Source organism: Zalophus californianus, chromosome 12 (assembly GCF_009762305.2).
Source record: "Zalophus californianus isolate mZalCal1 chromosome 12, mZalCal1.pri.v2, whole genome shotgun sequence".
Taxonomy (NCBI): domain Eukaryota; kingdom Metazoa; phylum Chordata; class Mammalia; order Carnivora; family Otariidae; genus Zalophus; species Zalophus californianus.
Window position 1 is genome coordinate 32,555,210 of NC_045606.1, and position 24,610 is coordinate 32,579,819.

A 24,610-nucleotide genomic window follows, 5' to 3' on the forward strand; every position below is an offset into this window, starting at 1 on the left:
CAAGTGCAAAATGCCATGTCATTTACTGCTTATGTGTTTCGTTTTAGTTCAGTTCAACATAAAACTGGAATGCAAAAACTATTTTAGATGTGATCTTAGAAGGGTTTAATCAGACCAGGAGAAATGAAGCCCTGGGGGGAAAGGTTATCAACCTATTCTTAGAGGACATGAGAGATGGAATTTTTAATAATTCTTAAAACCAAGTGAAGTATTATTCCTTGACATGATAGAAATTTTGTCAGTCATTTGATTTTTTTTTTTTTTGTATTAGTATTCTTGTGCCATCAAGAATGTCAGGACAAGTCAAGACCATATTACTAGTCAGTCATTGTATCCTATTGATTTCATCTCAGTGCTTCTCTCCCCTCCAATGACACTGCCTAAGTTCAAAATTTTGTCTTGATTTAAGTAGTCTCACTGTTATCTTTACTTTCATCCTCCCCTTCCATATCATAATCTCTGTCCCCCAAAACCAGTGCATTTTTAGTGCTTTCCTAAGGATTTTCTAAAACTTCTATCTGATGGGATCACTCTTAAAATTTTGAACATGGAGCCAGACTGCCTGGATGTATGTCCTTGTTCCCTTACCTAGCAGCTTTTGAACCTTGGCAAAGTCATTTAACTTACTAGTGCTTCGAGGGTTTTTTTTCCCCCTTTGTATGAAATAGAAATAATAATAATTAACTCACTAAAGTTGTTAGAGGAATTCAGTGAGTTAATATACATGAATTGTTAAAAGTTGTACTTGGTACAGAGTGAGCAATATATGCATTATTTTATAGAAGAATAAAGGAAAAACTAATACTATGCCCTACACAAGGGTAGGCAGCCTTATGTTTGGTCAAATATGTATGTACATTTGTGTATATATGTGAATGTGTGTATTGGTGTGAATGTGTGTAGGGGTATTTATACCTACATAAAATCAAGCAGCTGGTTTAATGGATATCCTTATTTGACATTAGAAATTTTTACTCACTGGAAAAATCCAAAATTAGAAAAAAAATGTAAAATTGTCAGAGTGGGGGTCCAAGGAAACATTAATAACTGGTTCCAGATAGGTAGAGGAATGAGTAGACAAGCAAATAAGGCATAGAGCAGGGTTACAGCAGTGGTAGGAGTCCTCTTTCTCTGGGATATAGAGAAGGAGGGAGATATATTCTTTTGAAGGCACCAACCAATGAGCACATTCAGATGAGGTTCAGGTTCTGAGCATCCTCTAGAATAGAGTACAGCAAAATGAGACAGAGTGGATCTATGTACAAGGTAGGATATAGAGAGTCTGGCTAAGGTCAGGGAATTTAACAGGATCTAACAGTGAGCAGGGATCGATGTCAGCATCTCCGGAACTTGGTTACTGTGGTACGCACTGCCTTTGATTTTACATTTTACTTTTGTAAAACTACAGCTGTTAGAACTTTTGCCTGGAAGATGTTTGATTCTTTCCACACAATTGGGCCGGAGTTGTGTGAAGTGATCAAAAGCAAACCTGACCACATTGTTTCAGAGCTAGTTGTCAGACGGATGAAAGATAGAAGGCAGATGGGATCAAGCAGCAAATTGCCAACCAGTGTGATGGTTCCCTGGCTGCGGAGACTGTGCCCTAAACCTGTCACCTTACACCACTTCATCTGTAGTTATTTGACCACCATCCTGACTCTACTCTTTAAACTATTACGTACGGCCTACTTGCTGCCTGCTGGTATGGATGATAGAAACCTCAACTTGCTTTGATCTCTAGTTCTTGCACTTTTGTTCCTTAGTTTTCGGGAATGTCCTTGCTACTCAGTTTTTGCTTCAAGCCATCTTCAGTCCTTTCTAAGAAGCCCACACTGGAGCAGACAACACTCCTTTTCAGGGATGGTGGGCTGGGCTGCACAGGTGTGAGCAAGTTCTGGGACACTACCTTGATTACTCTGAGCATATTAGGAGATCCTGTCTTGTGCTCCTACTATATTATGTATTTATATATGTAATCTGTGTAATCTACATACTATATGCACACACATACATTGTAACAATGATAGTGTTCTTATGCAATGTTTGGTACATTTGTGACTCTGGATTTTAAACTACTAGATTTTAAACTACTTAAACTCCAGTAGAACAATATTTTTCATTTGTGTGTGTCTATCCCCAGTGCCTAGATCAGTGCCTAGCTTAAAATGAATAATATATAATAAAAATAATTTAATAAATAAAGGAACCGGATGACAGGTATAAACTAATGCTTGGCAGAGGAAGAGCTACATGCATTGTTAGACTAATATTGGTAGGGAAGCTGTCCAAGTGTCTTCTACAAAATGAAGTATTTCCTTGAAATATTCTGACTTTCCAAGATTTACTGGCTATGCTAACTTGTTCAAGTCTCTTTGGATGACAGTAACATTTTTATCTCCATTGTCCAAAAGAATAGAAATCAAGCAAGTTACAAAAAGCACATTTTTAAGGTGTATTTACTGTCTTTAAAAAAAAAAAGTACTTCCTGTACCAATTTTTGAAGCTCAAAAAATTAAAAAAATTATATATCAAATGTGCCGTAACACATTTGTAGAAAAATATTGCCCATAGGTTGGAATTTTGTTGTATCATCCTGATGCATCCTATAGTCCCAATAAGGAGCTGAGCACTTTCAACTGTGCTAGAGACGGATGATTTGACATGTAGGATTTTAAAAGGGGACATCCATAAGTAAGTATAATGTACGCTAAAAAAGGAATAAAAACTATTTTAAAACTAAAATTACTGCCATATACTTTGGATGTTAGATGTTATCTTGAATCTCTAAGTGTCATTGTGACTTAATATGTGGAACTTTGCATTTAGAAATCTTCAAAAATTTACGTATGATTACGTTTCATGATTGGCAACTCTTGATTCCCTCCCTTAAGCTTGGCTTGACTTGAACAAACATGTCTGTGCATGTCTAAAGATACTTCAACAAAAGCTGCAAAGCAAAATTTCCCTTTTTTTCCCCCTCTACATTGTGCCTCCAATTTGGTATGGCTACAATAGAAGTCGAACATTAAGTTGTTTGCACTAATCTCAAAAGTCTGTTCTTAAGCCTTTCACTTTATTCATGAGTGGTAGCAAAGGAAATTACTTGAAATATTATGGAAAGGTATGATTAAAGGCAGAAATACCTGTAATATTTTTAATCATTAAAAGTAAGAATTTTGGGGACTATTCGATCATGAATAGTTACATACTATAAATGCATGTACCCATGTGTATGAAATTTCTGAAAGATATTTTCACATAAGCACCATACTTTCTAATAATAATATTATCCTTAGGAGTAAGCAGAACATCCCAATTACAAAATGCCACTTTGAAATGGCTAATTCTAGTAGCTCAAAATTAAATTTTCAAATGCTTCAAAAATATGATTACTTGGTTATTGAAATGAACATCCTAGTAAGAATCCCCTTTTCCATGGTTTTGCATATTTTCTACCAATTCCTACAGTTCAACTAATTTTTATTACTGTTGTTAGCACTCAAAATAGGATTAGAAAACAGGCAAGGTCCTTGCTCTTGTGGTATTTATATCCTGGAGGAAGTGGTGGGGAAGAAGGGAGAAAGATGTCAAATGAACAAATACACAAAAAGATGATTTTAGATTTTGGAAAGCACTGTGAAGAAACTAAAGCTGGGCAGTTAAAACAGGACATGAGAAGGCACATTGCTTATGGTTGTCAGTCTGGGACATGAATTACAAGAAGGAGCAAACCAAAGAAAGTGTATTCCATGCAGAAGGAAGTGCAAATGCAAATGTATGATGCTGGGCAAGAGCACTGGCTTAGAGGGACCCATTAGATACCACTATACCTAAAACAATGAGGAGGTGGTGTTTAAAGGATCAGGTGGCAGAGCTTGGCAGGGGCGACGTCCTAGAGCAAAATGATATGTAAACCATGGTAATAATCTGGATTTTTTAAGTGCCCCAAACAACTATTCAAAGGTTTTCAGCAAGGGCTGAAATTATCTCATTTTTTACCTTCACTGTAAAAGATTAATTTGGTTGCTATCAATGAATAAATTTTATCCAACAAAGTTTATTTAAGTGGGAGACTCCGTTAAGATGCCAGTGCTATGGCCCAGTGAGTAATGATGGTGCCTTAGACTACAGTGATGGCAGTAAAGAAGTAAAAAAGTAATCAAATTTTGTGTCTGTGTTAGAGGTGGATCTGACATGATTTGTGTGTGTTTGTGTTTGTATGTGTATGTGTGTAGAGGAGTGGTGGTAAGTTAAAGATACTAAGAATGACTGCAAGGATCTTTTGGTTTGAGGAACTGAGTGAAAGACTGTTTACTGGGATAGGGAAGATTGATGGAAAATCATGTACTGGGAAGGGAAGCACAAATCAGAAAGTTATATTTTTTAAACAGGTCTAATTTGAAATGCCTATTAGTCATTAACAGTTGAGTTTATGAATTTGAAGCTTAGGGGGAAAGCTAGATAGGAGGACATATGTTTGGCACTCACTGCCCAGTTCCTGGTGTTTTAAGCAATATAACAGGGTGAGATTATATAGGAAGACTTCTTTAGAGAAATAATAGAATAGAGCTTCAGTTTTCAGATTGGGTAGAAGAAGAGAATGATCCAAAAAAGTAAGTAAAGAAAATGTCGTTTCACAAGAAATGAAACAAAGTAGGAATTAGGTAGTTGTCAGTTGTATTCAGTTCTGAGAAGCATGGAGATCACTAGTGAATTTAATGAGAGCAATTTCAGCAAAGCAGAGAAGACAAAAGCCTGATAGCAAAGAATTTGAAAGAAAATATAAAATGGGGGTAGGGAAATAGCACTTAGAGCTACTTTTACCTTATTCTGTGAAAGGGTAAGGAAAAAAGGCAAACGCTGTACCGTAGCATAAAAGGATTTTTAAATGAAAATACATTTTTTCTTCAAGATTAGAAATACCAGGGGCACCTGGGTGGCTCAGTCGACGAAGCACCTGACTCTGGATTTTGGATCAGGTTGTGATCTCAAGGTCCTCAGATTGAGTCCTGCTTTGGGCTCTATGCTTGGTGTGGAGGCTGCTTAAGATTCTCTGCCTCTCCTTTTGCTCCTCTCTCCCCCCTCACCACCACTTGTGCTCCTTCTCTCTCTCTCTTAGAAAGAAAGAAAGAAAAGAAAGGAAAGGAAAGAAAAGAGAAAAGAGAAAAAAGAAAAGAAAAGAAAAGAAATACCAGAGCACACTGGTGTAATTATGTAGTAAGCAGAAGAAATTGTTGGTGTGAGAGAAAAAGAAAAGATAAAGAAAGACTGAAATACTTAAGAAGACAGGAAAGGGTAGGATCCAGGTCACCAGTGCGGAATTGGCCGTTAGTAGGACCATGGACACATCTTCACAGTGTCAGGAAGAGAAATGGAATAGAGAAACCTACCAAATTAAGTTCATATAGGTTTGTTTACAGAAAGATTAAGTCATTCCTTTCTGTTTCTGTCTTGGTAAATAAACATCAGGTGAAGTCATTATCTGAGAATTGCTGGAAGATATGACAATTTGAGGAGAGAAAAAATATAAACAGTTGTCCATGGGAGTGGGAATTCTCACTTATTATGGAAATATAACAGAATTGTCTGGATAGTGTTGAGTGCCAATTTGAGACTTGTGGTTATGAACTGAAAGTCCATTTAACATGACTTTATAATGATCTACAGCAAATTTCAGCTTCCTGGTTGTAGGTGAAATGTAAGAAAAGTGTTAGATTACTTAGATTTGCAGTTCAACCAGGTGAACAAAAAGAAGGGAAGTTGTCAAGAGATAAGGAGTTTTGCAAGTACAGGATTTTAATAATGAAAATAGAATCTGGACTTGATAGTTAACATGGAAGCTTGATCATGGAAAAAAAAAGTAGTGAATTAATCCAGCTGGAATGAGAAAAGAGGAAGAGGAGGAAAAAAAAGTAAGGGCTTGGAATTGGAATTTTGAAGGTGTTCCATTATTTAAGATGTCAACATAAAGGGTACAAACCTAGTTGTGGATGGCTGAGGTAGAACGGAGAAAAATTCCACTGGAGATGAAGTCAAATAGCTCAAAGCAATAAAAATTGAATTAGAATGACCTTATGAATCTTTTCCACATTCCATAACTCTAATACGAAAACAAGGAATCTATGTATTTTACTTATTAGGGTTTTGTATTATTTTTGTCCGGTCACAACTGCACAAAGTGAACCCAGTATTGCTCCCCAGAATAAGAATATTTTTAAAGAGCTGAAATAATTCATTTTGTGTTAATGCTGAAAAAATCTTCAAGATGTGATTATTTATATTATAGATCTTTTTAAAAAAATTCACAGTTATAGAATAGGGGAGAGGTTCATTTGGCTATATTGCACAGATAAAACTGAAAATTTTGGTTTATTGAAAAGAGGGTTGCAAATTTTTTATAAGACGGTGGTATCCAAAGTTGTGTTACTTTTCAGGTTTTTAAAAGCAATCACCAAATTCACTGAAAACGTGTATTCAGAACTTTGGATAATTCATTTGGAGGGTTTCAACTATCAAAAGATTTTTGACTTATGGAACACTACATCAAAAACTAATGTAATGTATGGTGATTAACATAACATAATAAAATAAAATTAAAAAGAAAGATTTTGAGTTATTGACTCCTTTGTTCACTGAAATTGAATTTTTAGCCCTTTCACCAAGATCTTTTTTGCACTTGACCTAAGTACCACTGGGAAAATACTAAGAATAACTATGTATTAGGACTAAAAGTCTATTCATGTTGCTACTGGAATGAGTAGTACCACATTCATTAGTTTATGCCATTGTTTTCCTATTTAACACTTGTCATATCCCTAGGCACTGCAAAACATATTTGACAAAATAACTGCGCTGCTTTTATGGTTCTTGTAATTTTCTTAGTCCCCAAATTTATGAATAAAACTTAACCATTAAAATAAGGAAACTATCTAATTACAAACTTTGACCATATGAAATTGAAGAATGTAAAAGATCTTAAATGATTTAAATTTTCAATTTTGTCAACATAGAGGCATTTAAAATAATTTTGGATAATTTCTTCTATTTAACAACAAAGATAAAATTGTCTACTATGCAGGCACCAGGGTGGCCTGTTAAGTGTTCCACCCTTCGTTTTGGCTCAGTTCATGGGATTGGCCCCATGTGGAGTCTGCTTCAGATTCTTTCTCCCTCTTCCCCTCCCTGTTCGTGCTCGCTCGCTCTCTAAAATCTTTAAACAATGTCTACTATGCACTGGACATTGTGTTAGGTGTTCATAATGTATCTGGATAAGACAGGCACAGCCCCTCTCCTCATGGAACTTGCTCTTAATTAGAAATGGTGTTTAATTTAAGCACAAGGAAATACAGAAGGCGATAGGAGAACAAAATGAGACCTCATTAAATTAATGAGCTCTAGGTAGGCTGAATGGAAAAGAATGACACTTAATCTGATACGTGAATTATGATAAGGGTTTTCTGGGAAATACAGTTGTTTCAGCAGGGAAATATCATATTCAGTGATTTTTGAAACAAAAAAAAAAGGAATCATTTAAGAAACTTAGATTCGGTAAGTACAGATGGCATAATGGAGAGGGGTCGAGAAGATAAAAAACTAGAGATAGATGAGCTTACACAGGTAAGGTGTGTGTAGAGAACTAAGGGGAACAATAAGTACTTCTGTACAAAGGTAAACATACAGGGCATAAATGAGGGAAGATAAGTACGAAGGAGACCACTAAGGAAAGGTCATGGATTTCATATAAATCTCTAGCTTTGTTTCTGGTGAGCCTAGCAAAGCAAGTGTTCCAAAGTGAGGAATGATTGGCAGATATATATGAAGCCTCTTGACTTCTATCATTATCACCAAAAAAGAAATGAAAAATAAAAAAGCAGTAGTAGAAATAGCCTTACTCTTCCTCTGGAAGAATTCTTTTAATGGGCTTGACCCAACTCTTACTTACTTGAGGAAGGTTGAAAGCTCTTGTTCTCCTCCACCATACCAGTTTTCATTATTTCCCTTAGAAATGTTTTTGTTTCACTCATCAAAATACTAAGGGAACCAAAATGTGTTTTGATCATATTGAATGGGAGACACTAAAATTAACTCGTTCCTCCCATTTTTTTTTCCTTTTAACAATTTTTGTTGTTTTTTTTTTTAATAAGTAACCAAAAATTTCTTTGGCTAAATTATAAAAATAATCTATTAAGCTAGCAACTAAGTCACAGAATTAAAAAAGGCTATAGAAACAAAAACAATAGGAAATAGAAAAGCTTCAGAGTTCTAGTTACAGAAACTTGTTTTTTTCATTGTTTTGTTTTTGTTTTTGTTTTGTTTTTCAAGTCTCTACTGCCAAGATTAACAAATTCTAAGTTTTCGTCCTCTTACATTTCTTTACTTAAGATTTAATACCTAGGGAATTAAGGAATCCACTAATTCTATTTGGGTTATATGCCTCCCCTCTGATGAAGGGAGACTTTGGGACTGCAGTAATGGGGAAGAGTCCATTACCCACAGAGAATTCAGTATGCTATTACCAAAGAGGAAAGAATGGCCCGTTGGATGCTACAAAACCGTATTTTGTTTTTATCCTTACTCTTTAAACTTCCTTATATACTGGATTCTTTTTTTTATTAAGTATTTTATTTTAATTCCAGTATAGTTAACATTCAGGGTTCTAGTAGTTTCAGGTGTACAATACAGTGATTCAACAATTCTATACATTACTCTGTGCTCATCATGATAAGTGTGCTCTTAATCTCCTTCACCTATTTCACCCATCCCCCACTTCCCTCTCCTCTGGTAATCATCAGTTTGTTCTCTCTAGTTAAGTCTGTTTCTTCATTAGTCTCCCTCTCTTTTCCTTTGTTCCTTTGTTTTGTTTCTTAAACTCATATAAGTGAGATGGTATGATATTTGTCTTTCTCTGACTTATTTCACTTAGCATTATACACTCTAGCTCCATCCACGTTGTTGCAAATGGTAAGATTTCATTCTCTTTTAGGGCCAAATAAAATTCCATTGTATATATGTACCACATCTTCTTTATCCATTCATCTGGTGATGGACACTTGGGCTGCTTCCATAATTTGGCTATTGTAGATAATGCTGCAATCAACATAGGGGTGCAAGTATCCCTTTGAATTAGTGTTTTTGCATTCTTTCGGTAAATGCCTGGTAGTGTGATTACTGGATCATAGGGCAGTTTTATTTTTAACTTTTGAGGGAAATTCTGTAGTCTTCCACAGTGGCTGCAGCAGTTTGCATTCTCACCAACAGTGCAAGAGGGTTCCTTTTTCTCCATATCCTCACCAACACCTGTTGCTTCCTGTGTTTTTGATTTTAGTGATTCTGACAGGTGTGAGGTGATATCTCGTTGTAGTGTTGATTTGCATTTCCCTGATGATGAGTGACCTTGAGCATCTCTTTATGTTCTATTGGCTATCTGTATGTCTTATTTGGAGAAATGTGTTCATGTTTTCTGCTTATTTTTTAATTGGATTATTTGGCTTTGCGGTGGTGACCTGCATAAATTCTTGATATATTTTGGATATTCATGATTTATCAGATACGTCATTTGCAGATACCTTCTACCGTTCCATAGGTTGCCTTTTGGTTTTGTTGATTTTTACCTTTACTATGCTGATGCTTTTTATTTTGATGTAGACCCAATTGATAATTTTTGTTTTCCTTTCCCTTGCTGTATTCTTTTCTAGGATTTTTTTTTTTTTTATGGTTTTGGTCTCACATATAGGTCTTTGATCCATTTTGAGTTTATTTTTATGTATGGTGTAAGAAAGTGGTTCGGTTTCATTCTTTTGCATGTGGCTGCCCAGTTTTCCCCACACCATTTGTTAAAGAGACTTTTTCCATTGTATATTCTTCTTTCCTTTGTTAAAGATTAATTGACCATATAATTGTGGGCTTATTCCTAGGTATTTTATTCTTTTTAGTGCAATTGTAAATGGGATTGCTTTCTTAATTTCTCTTTCTGTTGATTCATTATTACTGTATAATGCAACAGATTTCTGTACAATGATTTTGTATCCTCTGACCTTATTAAATTCATTCATCAGTTCTAGCAGTTTTTTGGTGGAGTCTTCATGGTTTTCTATACATAGTATCATGTCATCTGCACATAGTCAAAGTTTTATTCTTTCCTTACCAGTCTGGATGTCTTTTATTCTTTTTTGTTGTCTGACTGCTGTGGCTAGAACTTCCAGTACCCTGTTAGAAAACAATGGTGAGAGTGGACATCCCTGTCTTCTTTGTGATGTTAGGGGTTTCCCCATTGAATATGATGTTAGCTCTGGGTTTTCATATAAGGTCTTTATTATGTTCAGATATGTTCCCTCTAAACCTACTTTATTGAGGGTTTTTACTATGAATGGATGTTGTACTTTGTCAGATGCTTTTTCTGCATCTATTGAAATGCCCAAATGGTTTTTATCCTCTCTCTGATTGATGTGATATATCACGTTGCTTGATTTGTGAATATTGAACCACCCTTGCATCCTGGCAATAAATCCCACTTGATTGTGGTGAATGAGTTTTTTTTTTTTTTAACATATTGTTGGATTCAGTTTGCTAATATTTTGTAGAAGATTTTTGCATCTCTGTTCATCAAAATATGTAGTAGTTACCTTTTTTGTGGTGTCTTTCTCTGGTTTTGGGATCGGGTAATGCTGCCCTCATAGAATGAATATGGAAGTTTTCCTTCTATTTTTCCTTCTTTAGTTTGGGAAGAATAGGTATTAACTCTTTTTTAAATTTTTGGCAAAATTCACCTGTGAAGCCATCTGGTCCTAGACTTTGTTTGGAGTTGTTTTGTTTGGTTTTGGTTTTTTTTAAGATTTTATTTATTTATTTGACAGAGAGATAGCACAAGCAGGGGGAGCAGCAGACAGAGAGAGAATCAGGCTTCCCACTGAGCAGGGAGCCTGATGCGGGGCTCGATCCCAGGACCCTGGGATCATGACCTGAGCTGAAGGCAGGTGCTTAACCGACTGAGCCACCCAGGCTCCCCTGTTTGGAGTTTTTTGATTACTGACTCAACTTCATTGCTGGTAATCAGTGTGTTCAAATTTTCCATTTCTTCCTCTTTCAGTTTTGGGAGGTTATATGTTTCTAGGAATTGATCGATTTCTTCTAGGTTGTCCAATTTGTTGGCACATAATTTTCATAATACTACAATTATTTGTATTTCTGTGGTGTTGATTGTTATTTCTCTTCTTTCATTTGTGATTTTGCTTATTTGGGTTTTCTCTCTTTCTCTTTCTCTTTATGTGTCTTGCTAGAAGTTTATCAGTTTTGTTGATCTTAACCAGCTCCTGGTTTCATTGATCTGATCTATTGACTATATAATTTATTTCTGCTCTAATCTTTACTCTTTACTTCCTTCTGCTGGTTTGGGGTTTAGCTTGTTCTTTTTCTAGCTCCTTTAGGTGTAAGATTAGGTTGTGTGAGTTTTTCTTGTTTCTTGTGGTAAGCCTGTGTTGCTATAAACTTCCCTCTTAGAACCACTTTTACTGCATCCCAGAGATTTTGGACCATTGTGTTTTCATTTTCATTTGTTTCCATGTTATTTTTTATTTCTTCTTTGATTTCTTGGTTGACCCATCCATTGTTTAGTAGCATGTCATTTAACCTTCATGTATCTGTACTCTTCCCAGATTTTTTCTTGTGATTGATTTCTGGTTTCATCGCCTTGTGATCAGAAAAGATGCCTTGTATGACTTTGATCTTTTTAAATTTTTTGAGACTAGTTTTGTGGTCTAATATGTGCCCTATTCTGGAGAATGTTCCATATGCACTTGAAAAGAATCTGTTTCCTACTCTTTTAGGGTGGACTGTTCTGAATATTGTGAAATCCATGTGATTCAGTGTATCATTCAAAGCCACTGATTGCTGTTGATTCCCTATTTCGATGATCGGCCCATTGATATAACTGCAGTGTTAAAATCCCCTACTATAATTGTATTATAATTGTATCAATTAGATCCTTTGTGTTTGTTATTAACTGTTTCATGTATTTGGGTACTCCTATGTTGAGCACATAAATATTTAAAATTGTTATATTTTCTTGTTTTTTTGTCCCCTTTATTATTATATAGAATCCTTCTTTGTCTCTTGTGACAGAGCCCGATGCAGGGCTCGATCCCAAGGAACCTGGGATCATGACCTGAGCCAAAGGCAGACGCTTAACCAACTGAGCCACCCAGGTGCCTCTACAGTCTTTGTTTTAAAGCCTATTTTCTCCAGTAAAATATTGCTATCCCAGCTTTCTTTGGACATGCACTTGCATGATAGATGTTTCTCCATCCCTTCACTTTCAACCTGTAGGTGTCTTTAAATCTGAAATGAGTCTCTTATAGTCAGCATATAGATGGATCTATTTTTTATCCACTCTCTTACCCTGTCTTTTGATTTGGACATTTATTTCATTTATATTCAAAGTAATTGTTGATAGATGAGTATTTGTTGCTATTTTGTTACTTGTTTTGTGCCTTTTGTAGTTTTTCTTTGATCATTTCTTGCTCTCTTTCATGGTTTGTTGGCTTTCCTTAGTGAAATAGATTCCTTTCTCCTTATTCTTCATATATCTATTAGTGGTTTTTGATTTGTATATAACATCTTCTGCAAACAGCAGTCTATATGAAGTTGATGGTCACTTAAGTTTGAACTCATTCTTTATTCCTCTCCCCCCCATGTTTTAGTCATACTACTTATATCTGTGTTGCTTAAGATTCTTGCTATGGTTTGGTTCTGTTCTTTCATTTGGGATATATTTCTCTGTCTCCTCATTTTGTTTAACTCTCTGTGTCTGTTTCTGTGTGTTAGGAAAGTCAGCTACATCTCCTGCTCTTGAAGTAATGGCCTTATGAAGAAGAAATCCTATAGTACACTGCAGTTCAGTGTTCTCTGTTCACTAGAAACTAGTGCTTCATGGAGTGTCTCCTTTGTGTGTTGCATGTGCTCTGCTGTTGAGTCCTGACTTCTTTTTCTCAATCCAGTTGTGTGCAGAGGCTTTCTTTGCTTGTTATGGGCAGTATTTGGTCCTTAGCTGAGTGTGGCACATTTTGCCAAGGTGTGTGCTGACCTGCTTATGAAATATAACCTGCCACCACTGCCACTGGAACTGAGACCCTGCAAATGGTGCAGGTCAGAGATGTGGTGCTAGTGAGGTTTGCTCCAGTCTTCTGGGTGGGAGGCCTGCAGCCTTTGGACTGAGGCAAAAGCGACTGGGAAGAGCAGAACCATCAAAGCAGGTGGGGGAGGGGGAGCTTGGTCTCTGTGTGTTTATGCTGGGGGGGGGGGGCAGGGCAGAGGAGAGAAATGGCATTTGCCAGCTCCTTTGCTCCTGGAGTATTCTCCCCGTGATCCCTGTCTCTCTAGGCCATGCTCTGAGATGAGTAAATAACTCTTCCTCCTATCTGCCCACAACGTTTTTTCAAACTGCTGCTTCCACACTGTATTTCTGCTGGCTCTTTGTCTAGCTGTCTCTTCAAGGGTGAGGATTCAGCTTCCTGACACCTTCTAGGGTCTCCCAGAGCCAAGCTGGCTGATAATTAAAATTCTGGGGTTTAAGTCTTGCTGGGTGTAAGAACTAATGAGATTAGCCCCTCATATTTTCAAGGCCAAATGTTAGGAGAATTTGTCTTGTCCATGCAGGCTCCCCAGTGTGATAATCTGTTTTCTGCCCTTCTCTGTGTCCTCGCTTCCCTCTCCACCATGGATAGCCACTGTCTTTTTTGCTCCCAAACTGAGTCTTTGGCCTTCCTGCCTTCTTCAATGTGGCCTCTTCTCTACCTTCAGTTGTGGAGTTTGTTCTGCCAGACTTCGGATCTTTTTTGGGTTATTTACATTGATGTTAGTGATATCTAGTTGTATCCATGAGGCAAGTTTAGGTCCACCTACTCTGCCATCTTCCCAGCCTCTAAACTGGATTCTTAAGATAAGAACACTAGAAATAATATTTTGAATTTCAAGTTTGCATAAACTCCATTTTTCCAGCTTTTCTTTTTATATCCTGTGACTTTTTAAGTATGTTTATTGAAATACATGGAAACAGAACAAACTAAACATGTAAAAAGTTTATAATTTTGTAAGTTTTACATTTGTATACACTCTGAAATCATCTCCACTATTAAGACAAGAAACATACACCCCACTGCGAAGTTTTTTCGTGTCCATTTGCAATCCGTACCTCCTGCATCTCTCCATTCCACCCCCTGCTAACTCAAGGCAACTTCTGTTTGCTAATAAACATTCATTTCCATTTCCTAGAATTTTATAGAAGGCTAATGCAATGTGTACTCTTTTGTCTGGACTTTCTCTCAGTTTAATTATTTTGGGATTCATCCATACAACTGCCAGTATTAATAGTTAATTTTTCCACTGCTTGGTAATACTTTATCATGTGACTATAACACAATTTCTTCATCCATTCACATATTTTCCAATTTTGTCTATTACAAATCTGTAAACATTCATGTACAATTCTTTGTATGGATATGTTTTTTTGTTTTTTTGTTTTTTTTTCTGGGGAAGTACCAGGACTGGAATGGCAAATGCTAAGATAGGTACATATTTAAACATGGCAGAATTGTTTTCCAAAGAGTTGTTCATTTTAACATTCCCACCAAGAGTGTATATGATTTCCAGCTTCACCACATTCTTGCAAATAGTTGGAGAGGACATTTTTAAAAATGCTATGCATCCTATTTAGTGTATAATGAAGTATCATCATGGTTTTAATTTTCCTTATGACTAATGTTGAACATCATTTCATTTTTGCCATTCATATAGATTCTTTGGTGAGTATTCAAATCCCTGTGCCTTTTTTTTTTTTCCTCTTGAGTTGTTGTCCTTGAATTTGGGGGACTTTATATTTTCTAGATGCAAGTCCTTCATCAGATATGTAATTAACAAATATTTTCTCCCAGTCTGTAGCTTGGGTTTTTATTCTTAGCACCCTGTCTCAAAGAACAAAAGTTCTTTTTTGGTAAAGTCAAATTTGTTATTTTTTCTTTTAAAGGATCATACTTTTAGTGTTGTTAAGAAATCTTTGTCCAAACCAACATCAAAAAGATTTTATCCCATCAAATTTTCATCTAGAAATTTTAAAATTGTAGGTTTTACATTTGGAGTTCTCTGGCTCTGTCTTCTGAAGTTCCTCTCTTCACTCTTCAACAATCTTACTTTCTTCAATCCCTTTCCTATGGTCTTCTAACCTGAAAGAGGTGAGTTTCCTTTCAGAGTTTTGTATACTGCACCTCCACAACAACTGGAGCTTCCCATAAGGGAAAATTATACAAATTGAAACTTCCCATTAATAGCTCTAAATTTTTTTTAATACATTGTATAGGGATTCCTGCTTTCTAGGTAATTAATACATATACATCCATCACTTCACTTTTTTTTTTTTGGTGAGAATAAAAGCTTTTATCATATTGAGGTACATTCCTTCTATACCTAATTGGTGGAAAGTTTTCATCATAAATGGATTTTTAATTTTATCTAATAGTTTGCATTTATTGAGATGATCATATGATTTTTTATCAAATGATATGTCACATATTAGTTATCAGATAAATTGGGTGATAGATAATAGGGTATCAGATAGATTGGTTATTAGATTGATTTGCCTATATTGAACCATTCCTTTTTTTTAAAGATTTAATTTATTAGAGAGCACGTGAGTATGAGTGGGGCGAGGGGCACAGGGAAAGGGAGAAGCAAAATCCACTGAGCAAAGAACCTGACACAGAGCTTGATCCCAGAACCCTGGGATCATGACCTAGGTGAAGGTAGGCACTTAACCAACTGAGCCACCCAGGCGCCCCTATATTGACCATTCTTATATCCAAAGAATGAAGCCTACTTGATCATGGTGTATGATCCTTTTAATGTTCTGCTGAATTTGGTTTGTTACTATTCTTTTGGGAATTTCTACATCTGTAAGTATCGGGTTTATTGGCCTATGGTTTTCTTGTAGTGCCCTCTTACAGCTTTTGTATTGGGATAATGCTGGCCCAATAAAATGATTTCGGAAGTATTCTCTCCTATTGATTTTTTTTTTAAAGATTTTATTTATTTATTCATGAGAGACAGAGGAGGAGAGAGAGAGAGAGAGAGAGAAGCAGAGGGAGAAGCAGGCTCCCAAGGAGCAGGGAGCCCTATGTGGGACTCGATCCCAGGACCCTGGGACCATGACCTGAGCCGAAGGCAGACGCTTAACCATCTGAGCCACCCAGGCGCCCTCCTATTGATTTTTTTGAGAAAAGTTGAGAAGGATTGGTGTTAGTTCTTCAAATGTTTGGTAGAATTCACTAGTGAAACTATATAGCCAGGGCTTTACTTTCTTGAGATACTTATTGGCCTATTCAGATGTTCTGTGTCTTCCTGATTCAGGTTTGGTAGGTTGTATGTTTCTAGGAAGTTTTCCCTTTCTTCTAGGTTATTCAGTTTGTTGGCATAGAGTTCACAATAGTTTTTTATGATCCTCTTTCTGTGGTATTGGTTGTAATGTCTTCTCTTTCATTTATATCTTTATTTGTGTCCTTTTTTCTTTTCTTGGTGAATCTAGCTAAGGTTTGTCAGCTTTGTTTATCTTTTCAAACAACCAGCTCTTTGTTTCATTGATGTTTTTATTGTTTTCCTGTACCCTATTTCATTTATTTCTGCTCTGGTTTTTATTATTTTCTTCCTTCTGCTAACTTTGGGCTTCATTTGCTCTTCTTTATCCACTTCCTTTAGGTATAAAGTTAGGTGGTTTATTTGAGGTCTGTTTTTTGATGTATGCATTTATATCTATAAACTCCACTATTAGAGGTATTTTTGCTGCATACCATTAACTTGGTATGTTGTGTTTCCATTTTCATTTGTCTCAAACTTTGTCCCCTTTCATTTCTTCTTTGATCCATTGGTTGTTCAGAGGTATGTTGTTTAATTTCCATGTGTTTGTGAATTTTTCAGCTTTCCTCCTGTTACTGATTTCTAGTTTCCTCTTATGGTCAGAAAACCTACTTGCTATAATTTCAGTCTTTTTAAATTTGCTAATATTTGTTTTGTGGCATAACTTATGATCTAGTAAATGTTCTGTGTGCACTTGAGAATTATATGAACTCTGCTGTTTTTGTGTGGAATGTTCTATATATGTCTATTAGGTCCTTTTGACCTGAGTGTTGTTCACATCTGCTCTTTCCTTATTAATTCTCTGACTGGATAATCTATCCATTGTCAAAAGTGAGGTTTAAAATTCCTCAGTTCTTGGGGAATCTGGGTGGCTCAGTCTGTTGAGCTGTCTGTCTACCCTTGGTTTCAACTCAGGTCATGACCTTGGGGTCCTGAGCCCCCATTTGAGCTCTGAGCTCAGGAGAGAGTCTACTTGAGGATTCTCTCTCTCCCTCTCCCTTTGTCCCTCCCCCCCCACTTGTGTGCTTTTTCTCTAAAATAAATAAATAAATCATTTAAAAATAAATAAATAAAAATAAAAGTCCCCAACTCTTGTTGTGTTGCCATGTATTTCTCTTTTTTGTTCTGTTAGTATTTGCTTTATATATGTTATGTTGTCCAATGCGTGTGCATAAAAAATGTACATTTGTTATAGTTTCTTGATGGATTAATCCCTTAATAATGACCATCTTTGTCTCTTTTGATCATTTTTAGGTTAAAGTATGTTTTTTCTGATAGAATTATAGCTACACCAGATTTCTTTTGGACATCATTTGCTTGAAATATCTTTTTCCACCCTTTTACTATGTGTCTTTAAGGTTCTAGTGAGTTTTTGATAGGCAGCATATTGCTGAAATTTTTTTTAATCCATTCAGCCACACTGTTTTTACAGAATGTATTTATGTTTAAAGTAATAGTAGGTAACAGCTGACTATTGTCATTTTGTCATTTTTTCTGTTTTGTAGATGCATGTTCCCTTGCATCTTGCTGTCTTCTTTTGTGAATTTAATGACTTTTTGTAGAAATTTGCTCTGACTCCTTTATCATAATGTTTTACATTACTCTACAGATTTTTCTTTTGTAGTTACCATGAGGCTTACATGAAATATATTTATTACTCTATTTTAAGGTGTTAACAACTTGAATAGCATTTCTAAACCTCACACTTTTACTTCTCTCCCATCACACACCTTTTAAGTTATTGTTAAAATTTACCTAATTTTTTTGAGTATAGCTGACACAATGTTACATTAGTTTCAGGTGTACAACTTAGTGATTTGACAAGTCTATACATTATGCTATGTTCACCACCAGTGTAGCTACCATCTGTCCTGTGACCTCACTATTAAAATATCATTGACTGTATTCCCTATGCTGTAACTTTTATAACAATGACTTGAGTCATTCCATGACTGGAAGCCTGTATCTCCCTGTCTCTTTTTTCCCAATTTTTCCCAACCACCCAACCCTCCTCTCTGGCATATCAGTTTGTACTCATCATTATGATTCTGCTTTTGGTTTGTTTTTTTAGAGTATATTTATGATAAAATCATACAGTATTTGTCTTTCTCAGTATGACTTATTTCATTTATCATAATACCCATCCATATTGTCTCAGGTGGCACAAACTCATCCTTTTTATGGCTGTATGATATTCCATTGTATATAATACCCCATTTTCCTTACCCATTTGTCCATTAATGTATACTTAGGTTGCTTAGATATTTTAGCTACTGTAAATAATGCTGCAATAAACATAGTGCATATATGTTTTAGAATTAGTCTTTTAATTTTCTTTGGGTTGATCTACCCAAAAGTGGAATTACTATATCATATGATATTTCTATTTCTATTTTTAATTTTGTGAGGAACATCCATACTGTTTACCACAATGGCTGTACAAATTTACATTCCCACCAACAGTGCATGAGGGTTTTATTTTTCTCTACATCCTCAGCAACACTTATTACCTATTTTTATATTGTATATCCCATAAGAAACTATTGGAGTTATGTTATTTTTAATACATTTTCTTAAAGTTGTATTGAATTACATACCACCATTGCAATGTTAGAGAATCTAACTTTGATTGTATATTTACTATTACATGTAAGTTTTATAACTTCATACATTTTATGATGTAAATTAACATTATTTGTGCTTGAAGAACTGCATTTAGCATTTCTTGTAAGGCAGGTCTAGTGGTGATCGACTCCCTCAGCTTTTGTTTGTCTAAGTATCTCTTCATTTCTGAAGGTCACCTTTGTCAGGAATAATATTCTTAATTGACAGGTTTTTTCAATACTATTAATATATCATCCCATTCTCTCCTGGTCTATGTTCTTGTAGTTCACTCAACTTTTTTATGAGAATTATTTTGATTTCTGTGCGACAGTTCATAGATGTTTGTTTCCTTAGGGTCAATTATTGTAGCAAGCTGCAATAATTTTGATGGTATCATGTTTACCTGATTCTTCATGATCCTTGATTCCTTATATTGATATCTGCACATTTGAGTAAATGGTCTCCTTTTCCATACTTCACAGATTTGCTTTTGCAGAATCTTACCATTCAGCTCAGCTTGGGGATCTGGATGGGTAAGCTGGTAGCAACCTTGGTCAGGTGTGGCTTGCTATCAGGGTCTATATTTGGTTGAAGCCACTGCTGAATCTGAGGTCAGGGCAAGTGGTACCACTAGATGGGAACAGTTGGCTAGTACTGCTGGCTTGGTTCTCTGCCTGAGAATGGCTGTAGAATGGTCTCTGAAGTTGCCTGGATTGTCAGGTCAGGCTCCTTAGCCTGGTGGAACTGGGTCCTGTACTCAGCAGTAGGCAGGCCTGGGAATTAGCTTCACTGTCCACACAGGGTAGAAGATCAAACTCAAGGCTGACCTGACTTATTGTTTGGGAATCTAAATCATGCATAACTGTGCACTGAGCTCTGTGGCCAAACAGAGCCACTGGCCTTTGTTCTACAGACTGGCAGAGCTGTTGGCTTGCTTCTTTGCTCTCTTCCACTGTTAGGCTGTAGGATGGACTACACAGTTTTCCAGGGGATCTGGTTAGGTTTTCTGGTCAGGTGGGGCTTAGGAAGGCTTTTTCCATGACTTAGTGGCACTACAGATTGTCTTCCTCAAGTTTGGCAAAGTTCATTCTTTGGGATCCCAAGTTAGGCAGAATTGTGTACTAAGCTCCCTGGTCAGAGAGGACTTCTGGCTTGGTTCTGCAAAAGGGCAGTGCTGCTGGCCAGGGTCTCAGCTCAAGTTCTGGGCTATATTAGCTCTCCAGGTGCTCCGGCCACAGGTTTCTTGGTCAGGTGGGGCTCAGGTGGCACTCAGCATTAGAAAGTGCTACTAATTAACTTCCTTATCTGGGTGCAGTAGAACAGGCTCCAATGTCAGCAGAAACTGTACACCAATTTCCCTGTTCAGTGGGGTCACCATCTTAGCTCTACAGAGGGGCACAAAGCCATTGTTAGGGATTTTTCTTTGGGTGCCTCTCCAAGTAGAAATTCATTCTGTCAAGATTTGAGCGCTAGTCACAGCTAATTCCACCCCCTTCTCCTTCACAACCTGATCTCCAGTAGTCAAGGCCCACAGATTACCTCCTATTTCTCTGGGAGGCAAAACCCTAGCGGGCCTCCCAGAAAGTGACCCACAACTCTGGGGCACTTGGATGTCCACCTTGAACTCTTGTTCCCACTGGGGAGACCATGGCCCCAGGAGAGCCCTCTTGGTATGGCACTGTGTCAGCTTGGGGGAGGGGCAACATGGTCAGAATGTAGCTAGTCCTCTTACCCTTTATTGTGGTCTTTCTTGGTCTCTGTGGTCCATGGGATGCTTCCTTACCCCTGTGTGCCAGGAATTTTACAGTGGTGCCTTGTTTATGATTATTTGCTAGTTTATCTAATTGTAAGGGGGACTGAAGTTAGGAATAATTTATATTGCTATCTTGATGATGTACCACCCTCACATCTTTATCCATTCATGTGTTGATGGACTTGATGGACTTTTTTCCATATCTTGTTTATTGTGAATAATGTTACAGTATACATGGTAGTGTAGATATCTCTTTGAGATCCTGTTTGCATTTCTTTGGCAATATACCTAAAAGTGGAATTGCTGGATCATATGGTACTTCCATTTTTAATTTTTTGAGAAACCCCCCTAAGTTTTCCATAGCTGTATGAATTTACCTTCCCATCAACAGTGCACAAAAGTTCCTTTTTCTCCACAACCATGCCAACATTTATCACTTGTCTTTTTGATGATAACCATTCTAACAAGTGTGAGGTGATATTTCATTGTGCTTTCACTTTGCATTTCCCTTATGCTTAGTGATGTTGAGCATCTTTATGTACCTGTTGACCATTTGTCTGCTGTCTTCAGAAAAATGTGTATTCAGTTTCTCTGCCCAATTACAAAAGACAAAACATTCCATTGCTTCCCATAATTTTGACTCTCTTTTTGAAACCCACTCTTTGTGCTCACTTTTTGTATTTTTTCCAGTTTATTTGTAGTAGCATTAATGTTTATTACTTCTCTATACCAGAAGGTGAATGTTGAGAACTTTAAATATATGTAATGTGTAGCTATTGTATTGGTTTCAGCCATTGTTACCAAAACAAAACAGGCGAATTCAAAATTCGTACCTACTGTATTGGACATCTTCTATTAGGCACATCTTTTTCCTTTCGTCTTCAAGCCATTGTTGGGGGTACTGGCTTCACACTGGTGCAATCTAACGTCCCCTTGGGTTGAAACCAAGCCATAAACTTTACATGTTCTGCTCTGAGATTGTAGTTATGTTATAAGATGCCTATGAAAAGGGCTCAATACTCACTTATGACTGATACATTTTAAAAATGTAATGCCCCAGGCACATTTCAAAAGGAGCCTGAAAAGGTCCATGGGACTGTGTAACTAAGCACCATTTGTTTGTAGATTGGCCAGTTTAATGATATCTCTTTTGCATTTGTTTTATCCCATCCTCTGCTTCAGGACCCTCGTTGATCACTCCTCCTTGGGATCATACTTTGAAGTTAATGTTGTGCATATGAATCTTTGTCTCCAGCTCTGCTTTCAGAGAATCCAAGCTTAGAATAATTCAGTTTATGCCCCACCCCCACGTGGTCTTAATAATAAGACCTTTAGGTTGGGATTATAGAGTTGGATCACTCACAGGTTACACAGCAATGTGACATGGTTCTTGATAATTGGGATGGTGAAATCCCCTGGCATGCAAGAGCATCACAGTTACCAAGATTCTCACCTGTGATGAATTGTGAAGTGATGCAAAAGAATGGTGTGGTAGCTATAGTCCTTAAACAATATGGGAGAGGTGGTATTATGAATTGGCTCGATTTGTTAACTAATATAGAGACACTGAATAAAGGAGTGTCAGGATCAAGTCAGCCATTAATCAACTCCATGAACTCTGAGATTCAGGTAGCCTCTATGCCAGTTTGCAAGGAGACTCTCAAATCTTATGTCTGCATTTAAGATTATACTTAAGTCAGGTAAAGGATTTAATAAAAATAGGAATATGAACTTTAATCTGGCATCTTCCACAGTGGTAAAGGATTTCAATGTCTGTGGCATACCAAGATATCCCCCTTTAAGGTAAAAGACAAATTGTTGCACCTTGTATCATAAACCTTTCATAACGAGACACTTGATTTTACCCCCCAACTTTGGAAACACTACATCCTACACTTGGGAAAATTCTTAGTCTCTTGAATTTATTCTAGAAGTTAGCAAACATTTTCTCTAAAGAGTAAGATGGTAAATATTTTAGAATTTGCAGACAAAATGGTTTCTGTTGGAACTACACAAGTCTGCTATTGTGGCAAAAAAAAAAAAATAGTCATAGGCAACACATGAACAAATAGGTATGTCTGTGTTGTAATAAAATTTGATTTAAAAAAAAAGCAGACTAGATTTGGCCTATAGGCCATAGTTTGCAGAATCTTTATTAATAGGTGACTCAGAAAAGTCCTAGTCTAAAGTGGGGTCCAGAGGAGGAATCTACTTTATAATTCCAGGTCCAGACTGTGGTGAAAGTTTCTCTGTCACTCAGGCCATGTGGCCTAACAGATCTGATGATTCTAAGCCTTTTCTATAGTGTATGAAATGCCAGGTGGAACCTCTGACAAACATCAATAAAGGTTGTATTGCATAGGCCAATAAGCAGATCCTTACCTGAGAACACACTGACTACTTCTTGTTTTATGCTGTGATACTTTGTTTAACACCCTGTTGTATGAAACTCTACAGCATCTTGATCAGCACTCAAGCATATGCAGGAAGTCCAGGGTAATTAACACTTCCAGGGCCAACCAAGTGATACAAAACTGATGGTTAAATGTGTTTGCTTTTCCTCACCTGGGTAGATGGTTTTGAGATATATAAGACCTCGCAGAAGCAACTGTGAGAGTACTAGTTGCCATAGTGGCCAACTAATTTACACAGCCTTTTATTTGCTTTTCCATCTGCATTTTATTCTCCTCGTCTATCAGTTTGGCTTTCTGGGATTACCTCCCCCCAAACACCACCTTATTCAAATATATAATTCAGAGACTTATTTCAGGAGAACTCAATGTTAGACACCCTGTTAAAACTCTTTAAATGCACAAGACAAAGTTGTATTTTCTAATGTTCCAAGATAAAAATAAAGGATTTATTTTTCTGCATGCATTTATTTATGAAGAAACGTAATATCCCCCTAAAAAATAATTTAAAATACAACAAAAAAATAGGGAATGATGAATCTCCCTTTTTTCCTGCATAAGAATGAGGGGCTGATGTATTTCAGTATACACTGAGAAATCAAATGTAATCAAACTAATCCGTAAACTGAGCATGTCAGCAGTATTTGATGTAATTTCAAGTTACTTAAATGATGTCTCTGTAGCTCTGTGTAAAGAAATTAAGTTCAAAGGCAATTTGGTTTTTACAGATGAAAACACAAATCAGATGATCCTTTGAGAATTTTTTCTACTTTATCTAATCTTGTGTGTGGCTTTTTTTTTTTTTTTTTTTTTTTGGTGGGGGAGAATTTAGAAAAAATGAGATAGAATATTCAAGAAAGGGGCAAAAGGAATGTATACAGGGGCTCCTAACCCTGTTCATTTATTTATTTTGCATCATGTTTGTTGTCACAGCATGTAGGTTTACCTTTATTTAAACTTGGATGTAGAGAAAAAAAAAATCTAGATAAATGGCAGTCCTCTCTCCTCTGTATATTTTTTGTTCATTAATTTCCTAAACTGGAGATGTGCTGAGTGTAACACAGTATGTCATTCTTAAACGAGTTGCTACTTTTAGCTGTCACTTTTGATCAGAAGGCACACAGGTTTGGGGCATAAAACTTGCAAATAAAAATCAGAGAAATAAAAACAATTTCCATTTTCACTTAAAAATTCACAAACCGTGGTGCTCTGAGCAGCATGTGGTAGTTAAGAAAACATGTCTTTCATTTTTCTTGCTTCTGTAGAAAAGACAATTTGGAGAAAGAGTGAATGCCAAAAATGTATCTTTTAGCTTTCTGAGTATTTGGGAATGCTATGAAGATCACACTTAATTAAAGAAAGGCTGTGAAGTCTTGTTCCCCTCCTGTGTCAGACCTCGTGTGATCAAAGAGGCTCTGTTACATTTTAACTCATTGATAGGAATATT